This window comes from Belonocnema kinseyi, chromosome 8, assembly GCF_010883055.1.
Source record: "Belonocnema kinseyi isolate 2016_QV_RU_SX_M_011 chromosome 8, B_treatae_v1, whole genome shotgun sequence".
Lineage (NCBI taxonomy): Eukaryota > Metazoa > Arthropoda > Insecta > Hymenoptera > Cynipidae > Belonocnema > Belonocnema kinseyi.
Genome location: NC_046664.1, coordinates 88,903,989 through 88,911,403, shown reverse-complemented (window position 1 = coordinate 88,911,403; position 7,415 = coordinate 88,903,989). Strand labels below are relative to the sequence as shown.

The 7,415-nt window shown below is 32.3% G+C and overlaps 1 long non-coding RNA gene across 3 annotated transcripts in view; it reads left to right on the top strand.

The window, feature by feature from the left end:
* LOC117177802 overlaps window positions 1-6,456 on the top strand; it is a 14,471-nt gene extending 8,015 nt beyond the window's left edge. The window contains exons 3-4 of one of the 3 annotated variants that reach the window (XR_004467763.1): window positions 950-1,480; window positions 5,352-6,456. This is a non-coding gene — a long non-coding RNA (uncharacterized LOC117177802). Of the gene's footprint in view, window positions 1-949; window positions 1,481-3,910; window positions 4,573-5,351 lie in introns of those variants that run through there. The other 2 variants (XR_004467765.1, XR_004467764.1) reach the window with 2 other exon arrangements.
* Window positions 6,457-7,415: the final 959 nt, after the last annotated feature.

Sequence of the window (7,415 nt, the reverse complement as noted above, 5' to 3'; positions counted from 1 at the left end):
AGCGAGGGCGCATACTTTGAATAAAATATTTGTTATCATTCTCTTCAAATAAATGTGTTTTTTTCTTGAAAAAATACCGGTTTCATATGTATACACCTGGTACATGTTAATGTCTTTAGTTATTACAGTACAATTTCCAATAATATGCCTACAAGTATTATGAAATTTTTTTCTACTGTGATGATCGAACACTTGTTAATTCATGAATGAATTCATAAAAATAACGGAAGAAAACATTTGGCAAGTCCAAAGTTGATTTATGCCAGCAAGATCAGGCACGAATCCAATATTTAGCTTATGCTAGATCACAGAAAAAATTTTAAAGTAAATAAACAGTGGGAAGTCCTGAAATAGTACGGAGTAAATGGACGGCTCCTGCAAGCAATAAAAACAATATATACTGGTAGAAAATTAAGTGTAAGGGTTAATGGAAAACAGAGAGTGAATGGTTTGATATTATGCAACGTGTTAGACAAGGATGCGTAATTTTATCATGGCTGTTTATTATATTCATGGACAAGAGTCCAAGAAGGGCCTTCTTGGACGAAGAAGGTGTGGATTTTGAAACAGTAAGGTTACGTGGGTTAGCGTTCGCAAATGTTAAGGTTGTTATGACAGAATTAAGTGAAGATTAACAAAGAATGTTGAACAAACTGAATATAAGCATGAGGAGCATAGGCCTTAAACTTAACGTAAATAAAACGAAAATTACAATATTTGAAGGAATGAGTAAAAAAACCAGATGCAACATTGTCTTAAATGATAAGAGAATAGAATAAGTTAATAAATTTATATTCCTTGGTAGCTTATTCACTAGGGAGGGATAGATAGATGAGGAGTTAGATATGCGCATAAACGAAGGTAAGAATGTTATCGGCAGAATAAGGCTCAGTATCAAATTAAAAATATATCAAAGCTAAAGTGCTAATATATAATTCTATATTTGTAGAGACTGTGCGAGATATGGACTTATCAAGGAAAGGACAAGTATAAAATTAACGCTATTGAAATGAAATTCTCGCACATAATGTGTCAGAAACGAGATAATCTTTAAAGATTGTGGTACAGAAGAGACACTAGTTGACATATGGGAAAAAAATCTGTTAAAAAGGTTCGGGCATGTTGAGAGAATGTAAGATCGACGACTAACGAACAAATAGTTTATAAAAAGAATCCCAGTAGAGTGCATGGAGCCTGAAATAAAAGACCTTGGATACTGACACGTCTACACCGAAAGGGAAATATCTTAATTGTATATATACAAATATTTTAGAGAAACAGGCTTTTAAGATAGAGAACGAAGCATATTTCATTAGTCACTCCACGTTCAGAAAGCTAGAAGATGGACTCTGAGATTTCAGTGTGAGAGACCACCCCACAGTGGGAGGAAAAGCACATTTTTTGGATAAAAATCGACTTACAGTGCAATTCTGAGTGGATTTTGGTTTTTCTGTTTTAGAATTGACCGTAAGGCTTCCAGGTATAATATTTAATTGTGCAATTCTTATTTTTCATTAACGGAAATTTGTAATTTAACAACAAACTTACAACTTTTTGTTGCTAAACATTTGCATGACACCATTTCTGCAGTGATTTGAGAAAACACCGTTTAACTGCAAAATGAACGAAGCCGAGAAAATTGACGCAAACTGTTCGAATCTTTACTCACGTGTATCGCGGTTTCTAATTCATTTTCTGCAGTTTTTTGTTGTCCTTGACTAATTTGCATACAAACTTTTAATTTTTACGACAAGAATTGTTAAAAAATGTTAATTAATTATCTAAAATGCAGTTAACGATGTTGAATGGGATGCTGAAATTCAAAAAACGCTGTAGCGGTCCAGTGGGTACAAAATTTGGCGACGTCGTTACGATATCTTTACGACATCTTTACGACATTTTTACGATATCCTATGTCCGCGTCGTTTTGGTGTCTTTACGAGAACGTAAAGACATCGTCAGATCATACGACGTGTTTATGATATCGTAAAGACACCTTAACGACATGGATATAGGATATCGTAAAGTTGTCGTAAAGATGTCGTAACAACGTCGTAAAGACGTCGCCAAATTTTGTGCCCATTGGGGGGCAGCTACGGCTCTCTTCGAATCACGGACCTCAGAAATAGGCCTGTCGTTATTTGGGAAAACACCGTTCACGGCAAAAGAATTTCGCAGCTTAAAATAAATACAGTTACGGCGTTTCTCGAATTACAGACGTTTTTTTTCGGGGTTCGATGATTCCGGAGAACGGTGTAAGTGCGTACGTACCTTTTAGAAATCACGAAGGCTCGAGATCATCGCTCGATAATTTAGTAAAGTCCGTAACTGCTCGTTGCGGCTTTTTCTCGAATTTTTCTGTGACGTATTCGGATGTCAATGATTTGAGCCTGCAGTTAACGGTCACACAAGGCTATCTGCCAAATCAAGACTCGACACATTTCGCAGTTAACGGCGTTTTTCAAAAAAAGCACCCTGATGGTAGACTTATAATTGATAGTTATTTTGGCAGTTAGCACAAATTAAATTCTTAAAAACTTCTCGTAGAATACAAATTTTAATTTTTTTAAAGTTCTCGTAGAATACGCAAAAAAGTACCCGGGCAGTGAACTTATCATTTAGAGACGTGCAGACTATTGGCAAACCTCATTTTTCCGTTTTGAATGCAAGCTAATTTTCTTTGACACTTACATGTTTTTAAGAATATTCATTTGTTTTTAGTGTGTTATAAGCATGGGAGACAGATAAGAGCAAGGCTTGCGCCATCCTAGTATTCAGCACTTCATAATATCAATATAAATATTTTTTTCCAATGTACATTCTTTAATAATATAATTCGATTCTTAGTTTTTTATTTTTATTTATTTCTTTATTAACAGTTTTCTTTTTTTAAGTAATCAGGTCAGAAAACTCAGTGGCTTTACAAAGGGCTATGAATCGCTTTTGTAAAATCAAACCTTATTAAAAAAAATTACCCCCTGTAATAAAAAAAAAGTATTTAAAAAATGACTAGGCTAGATTTTTTAAATATTTTTTCGCTTTCCAATGTGATATAAAAATCTTTGTAAAATCAACCCTTATTTTAAATAGCAACCCCCCGTGCTGCAAAAACGTATTTAAAAAAATAAAAGTATCTAAAAGGAAAATACTTATAAAATATTAACACGGTATTTTTAAAGCATAACTAAAGAGCAAGATTATGACTGATGCAAACTGATGCCAAAAATTGTATACAATAAATGTTGAAATTGATGTGTTTTTTCTTTATTTTCCAATGTCATATCAATCGCTTTTGTTAAATTAACCCTACTATATAAAAAAACATCCTGTAATGAAAACACGTTTTGAAAAAGTCGATATATACATAGATAGAGCTTACTTATAAAATAGTAACATGGCACTTTTAAGCTTAAATATTTCTCATCAAAATTATTTTCCAGTCTATGTGTGTATATTCAAAAGATATAATTGACTTTTTTCGATGAATCTTTTCATGCTTTTAAACAATCTCCAGCACAACAATTACTAACGAGTAAAATTTAATTTTATATCAAGAACAATCTAAATTTCCAGAACGGTTGCAAATTTTTTGAGAGCACACTTTGTCTAAAATAATTTGTTCAAATATTTATTAAAATTATTTTTAAAGATAAGTTGAAATTGTTTTGAAATCCTAGAAAGCACTTTTGTGAACACGGATGCTGGAGATCTACATGTATGTTGTAAAATACATTTTGGCTTTTATCTGTGTTTTATCTTTGATCTTTTATTCATGAGAACCATTTGCCCAAATCACATTAGAAAAATGCATCCCCTTCTGTACAAAATTGTCATATAATATCAATAAAATTAAGATTAACTTCGCAATAAGGGCAGATTTTTGGGGTTAATAAAACTTGATCATTTACAGCATTGAGTCGATAAAAAAATCACGTGATCGATCTACCTGGATAACGTTGAACTTGTATGGGTTTTCCTAATGCAGTTGTCCAGAAAAGTACATAGTCTACCACTATAAAAATTCAGACGAATTTTGCGATAAGGGTAGTTTCATAGGGATACTAAAACTTGATTTCTTACAACATTGAGTCGATAAAAAGATCATGTTACCGATCTACCTGGATAAGGTCGAATTTATATGGGTTTCACTCCAAAAATTTACATATTCTACTAGCAATCAAATTCAGACCAATTTTGCGACAAGGGTATTTTTTTAGGGTGCTAGAATTTTATACTTCAGAGCATAGGGTCTGTCGACCACCCAGGTGACTGATATATCTGGATAAGTTCGACATTTGAGGAGTTTCGGTAGCAGCAGAGTCGAAAAGATTCTCAAAGGTCTTCTCATCAAACTTAGTCATATTTCACGTTAGGTGTGGTTTCCTGGGGTAGTTGGAACATCATTCCTGACCATATCAACCCGCTGGAAAAATCAAGAAACCGAATCAACTCAATGAAATCGAAATTTGATAAGTTCGAATCTTGAATATTTATTAGCAGAAACACCACGACCCTGTATTTGAAGGAGATAATAAATCAGCGACTTTATATTATGCGATAATATAAATCTGTAAAGATTAGGGGTGAGAAATAATTATGCTAAAATGTACCATTTTACTATTTTATAAGTAAATTTCATCTATGTAGATAACGATTTTTTTCAATACGTGTTTTCATTACAGGGTGCTGTTTTTTTATACAAGAGTAAATTTTACAAAAGCGATTGATATGCCATTGGAAAATAAAGAAAGTGCACAAAAATCTCAGCAGTTAATGTATACAATTTTTGGCATCAGTCTGCAGGTTTGTATTCAGATACAAATATGGGGGTTGTTTTTGTAACGATTAAGGGTGAAGAATAATTTTGCTCCTCAGTTATGCTATAAAAATACTGTGATAATAGTTTATAAGTATTTTTTTTCATCTAGATAGTTTTTTTAAAATACGTTTTTGCAGCACAGAGGGTTGCTTTTTAAAATAAGGGTTTGTTTGAAAAAATGTTTTATATTACATTAGAAAGCAGATAAATAGCAAAAAATGTAACCTAGTTATTTCTTTTAATTTCATGATTTTTGTAGAGGGTGCCGCTGAGTTGACGGCCCGATAGCGCCGCTCTGTTTTCTCAAAAACTATTAGAAAAAAAAACTTTTTACAGTTGTGAAAAATAGCAACAAAAAAATAGCATAAAATATCCATTATATGACATTTTGTTTTTCGTTAGTGGCACCTATTAGTTGTCTGACCTTAATTTATCCATACTGCCATTTAAAGCACATTTTTCTGGCTTGTTTCACTATTTTGCTTGGCACATTACTGAAACCTTATTCGCTTTTGTAATAATTTTCTGTCAGGGAAACTCATCTAAATGTCAGGGAAAAGTCAGAGAACTGTCAGAAAAATTAGAATATTTAAAGTTGTGGCCACCCTGATTATGAAATTACAGACGACGAAAGCTCTAATGTCATAGTTAAAATAGATCGACCACGCTTATCGTTCGAGAAGTGCTCAAATAAAAATAAAATAAGACGAGCAACAGAACTAGCTTCGAACCATGCATATGATGAACTGCAAATGGTTTTGAAAGTAAAACAAATAGAAACACCTAAGGTAAACGATGCTGAATCAGAAATTAAAACTGAAGAGAGTAATTACAATGATCGTGAAAGAAATCAAGCATTGGTTATGTTTACTGATGTTCGTCTTACGCAAGAGAAATAACGAAAAATGAGAGAGCATAATTTATAATTTTTTTGAAGTGAAATGTATCCACCTTACGATGACATAACAAAAGGCAAGCAAGATTGTTACCCTAATCACATCGAAATCAATAATTCAGGAGCAAATGTTCATTTTATTTCTTTACTTCATCATACAATTCGCAGGAAACTTCAGCTTATTAATAAAAAAGAACTTCAAATTTTAAAGCAGGAACAAATACATTTTTAAGGAAAATGGGGTGCGGGCACAGATGGTGAACAACAAACGACAAGACAGTCGTGGTCCTTAGAAGAATACTGTGACAACTCTGATCCGTCTGGCAAGTCAGTTTCATAACATATTTTGTACCACTTAGGTTGCGAGCTAGTAGTAAAATTCTGTGGGTTAATTCCAAACCAAATTCAGTATCTTATTGCCATTCTATCAGTTTTTAGTTTATAAAAGAAACTGTTTCAGTAAAAACAAGTAACTATCAATATTATAATGCAATGCTAGAAGAAAAGAAAATCATTGTTTGGAGTCTCATAATATGAATTTTAACATAAAATTTAATATGAAATGTAGTATGCCTGATGGTAAAGCAGGTAATGCGATAAAAGGGCAAGTATCTTCTTCTTCCAGCAATTTATGTGGTTCTAAGCCTAATAGAATGAATGATGTTGATATGGTATTAAAAACTAAGTGTGAAATAGAATTTTACGCATTTGGTGTTCCTATATTACAAAGCGGGATTCGTTTTATGGAGTATTTATTACAAATATTATACCACTTAGATTTTCAAGAATATATGGCTAAGGGAGAAAATAAAGTTTTACAGAAAAATATGAAATCAAGAGTTTAAATTTTAATAAAAAATCAGCTTCAGCTAAACGTTAACATTTTTAATCAAGGTTCTGAGGTACAAATACAGGAAATGTAGGCCGAGATTGTACTTCAAGTTATATTATGTGGAAATGAAATTGACTTGATTAAATTCAAAACATAGAACAAAGTTTTTCCAAAAGCAAGCTCTGAAAACAGCTGAATGTACCAGCGAAGCATGAATAACGAAGAGATAATGCATTACGAAGTAATTTCATCTGATCCGGTAATAACTTCATTTTGCAAAACTCTTACCAAAGAAAAAAGATGTGGACACCTATAGCTCTGCAATTTGTGAAAAAAGATTGTGAGTAAAGCATTTCCCCCCTGTTCGATTAAATAAAAAAAAGGATCAGGACTTACAGGCTTAAAGTTCTTGGGTTTATGTCCGATTATTTTGAGTTTTATTGCAGTATTTATGATTTCAAAATTTAATTATTTGGGCTATAGAAATTTGGAATTGAAAGATTTGAGGGCTTTAGGTATTGGTTTAAGGGTTTGCTTTTGTTGGGTTTGACATCTAAAAGTTCTTAGTCTGAGGACTTAAGTTTTAATTGTCTGGTGTAAGTTTGAGTCAATAGTTTCAAAATTTGGGTTATTTGGACTTTAGAATCATAGTTTTGAAGGCATATGTTTCAGGTCTTCTCTTATTAAGGCAAACACAACTCAGGTTTATAGATTTTTAGGTTTTAACTTGATAGATTTAAAGATTTTAGGTTTTAAGTTTACAGGTTTAAGGTTAATGAGTTATAAAATGTACGGGTCATATTTTCTACATTTGACCGATTTATTAGATGATTAGATTCTATTGGTTTCTAGTCTAATTGATTTTTGGT